General features: G+C 43.4%; 1 non-coding gene across 1 annotated transcript; it reads left to right on the forward strand.

The window, feature by feature from the left end:
• The first annotated feature begins 509 nt into the window (after nucleotides 1-509).
• trnas-aga (transfer RNA serine (anticodon AGA)) lies at nucleotides 510-591 on the forward strand. The gene has a single exon. It is a non-coding gene; the product is annotated as a tRNA-Ser (tRNA).
• The last annotated feature ends 1854 nt before the right edge of the window (nucleotides 592-2445 follow it).

Genomic DNA, 2445 nt, shown 5'->3' on the forward strand with positions numbered 1-2445 from the left:
CCCACTAGCTAACGTAGCTAGTAGCAGCTAGCGTTAGCATGTTCACATTAACATCAGTGTGTTTGCTGGCTAGTTAGCTAGCTAACAGTTTGTTCAGGTTAACTGAGCTGACTCTTCTCAAGCTCCAACTCTTCATGTTTTGGAGTAGAGACTAGAGCTAAAGACAAGACAGTTTACTGTGTCACAGTAACCTACATTTGGAAACAAATCCACCTTATCACACTATTCACTTTTACTGAGAACGTTACTGAATGGATCTACAGCCACACCACAACAAGCTGACTCAGCTGCTCTCTGCTGACAGCTGCTTCAGACACATGTTATTTGGGCAGTCAGCTCTCCTCACTAACTGGTTAAAATGCTAGTACAATCATAAAAAATGTAATTAAATAAATTTTGATCTACACTGATAACAATTCTCTACATTTCTTACATTTCTATATGTAAACATATATAGATTAATGTCACATGTGGGACGTTAACATGCAACAGCAACACCTTTGTTGTCAGTTGTCGTGGCCGAGCGGTTAAGGCGATGGACTAGAAATCCATTGGGGTTTCCCCGCGCAGGTTCAAGTCCTGCCGACAACGAGGGATTCTTTAAGGAAGAATCGTCTGGATTACAGTCTGGATCAGTTTCTGGCCAGGAAGCGCCACATGAACACCTTATGTCAGAGAAATCAGGATCGGAGATGCAGCGGGAACTGGCCGAGTTGTGATGTAATCGCTCTTTCCAACATGAACAGAGCTACAAATTTAAAAGACATGGATATACCTTGATAACTATAGTGCTACGGCATTCAATTTCCTGTGATATTTACATTCATAATCCCCTGAAACGGCCGAAGATAGCTCGCTAGCTCGATTGCTAACGTTAGCCTAGAACGCTGGCGATGCGTTGTGAACAGTTGAGGAAACGTTCTCCAATTTCCTGACCATAAAGCAGGTGAACACAAACCACTCAGAGGGCCGAGTGACGTGTTCCTGACCGGGAGAAAAGTCCGACCTGACATCACTTGAACGCGGCGTCGGCCCGCAGCGGGCTAACCGCTAACGGCTGAACACGAATTTGCCAGCACTTATTACCGATCGGTAACAAACATGTCTCCTTGTTTTGAGCTGTGACTAGTTCCTCTTTGGTCAGTCAGTTATTTTGAACGCTGCATGCAGCGGTGAGATGCGTCATTTCCCCGAGCTTTGTCCAAATCAGATATTGGTGTCTGAGGTTTTGTGTGACACACGGATGTGCAAACTGTAGCCCCCGGCCGCTCAGGGTCATTTTGAAAATACAGCATGAGAACACAGTGGTGAGGTGCATCATTCTCACAAGTTTCAGCAAAATCCAACAAGTAAACAATCCCCTTTACTGTGGTGAAAACTGAAAAATTTAAATTTGGCTGATTTCATGTGAACACTGCATGTCTCAGGTGTCGTGGAGGAGAGGTTAAGGTGATGGACTAGAAATCCATTGTGGTTTCCCCGCAGGTTCGAGTCCTGCTGACAACGAGGGAGAGCTGGTGTTAACTCTGTCTACAGTTTAAGAGTTTCACTGAAATATCTGTATTATGCGCCATCCGAATCTGCATGTACGCATAAATCATCCACCTGAACAATTTTTTTTTTAATGATTTATAGACCCGCCCCCGCCCCCCACTAGCATGGACATTTCACTCCACCTCTATATTGCCTTTTAAATTATGTCGAGCAGCGTGAGCTTTTTTATGTGATTTCTTTATTGTGTGTTGGTTGTATTGATGTGTGAGTGTTTTCTTTAACGATTTACTTTAAAGATTAGAGAGGCTGCTTTCAGTAATTAAACGTTTCCATGGTGAACGGTGCCTTTGCAATACAGTTTCATATTCATGCTGCGGTCCCGTTTCTCTCTTGAAGAATAGAAATAATTGTTATTAGAGTCTACACAGCGTCTTTTTTTATGCGCACTTTTACTACCATCTTCATGACATAAAATTACCAAAATTGGTATTCAGTGCTCTTGACAGTGTGTGTGTGTGTGTGTGTGTGTGTGTGTGTGTGTGTGTGTTGCTATTATCAGCATGGTCAGGGGTCCCCTTCTCTTTCTCTCTCTTCTATGGTTACAGTCCTGCTGAACTAGTTTAACTCTCTCTTTCTAAGCCTCCACCCCCCCCCCCCACCTCTCGGCCTCTCTCTCGGCCTCTCTCTCTCCTTCACTCCCCCTTCTCCCCACTCTCTTTCTCCATTTTTACTTTTCTCTCTCTTTCTTTTCTCTCTCTTTCTCTTTTTGAAGTATGTCTGTGTGTGTGTGTGTGTGTGTTGTTTTCTTCATGGTAAAGGCAGCATGATGTTTTGAACATCTTGATTTGTAACTAATGAAGAAATTTTAAATGAAGGTGCTTTAAATTACTCTCTCTCTCTCTCTCTGTCTGTCTGTCTCTCTCTCTCTCTGTCTGTCTGTCTCTCTCTCTT

Source organism: Centroberyx affinis, unplaced genomic scaffold (genome assembly GCF_046629955.1).
Source record: "Centroberyx affinis isolate AG114_WGS23_722 - 3 ecotype Tasmania unplaced genomic scaffold, CSIRO-AGI_Caff_v1 ptg004305l_1, whole genome shotgun sequence".
Classification (NCBI taxonomy): domain Eukaryota; kingdom Metazoa; phylum Chordata; class Actinopteri; order Beryciformes; family Berycidae; genus Centroberyx; species Centroberyx affinis.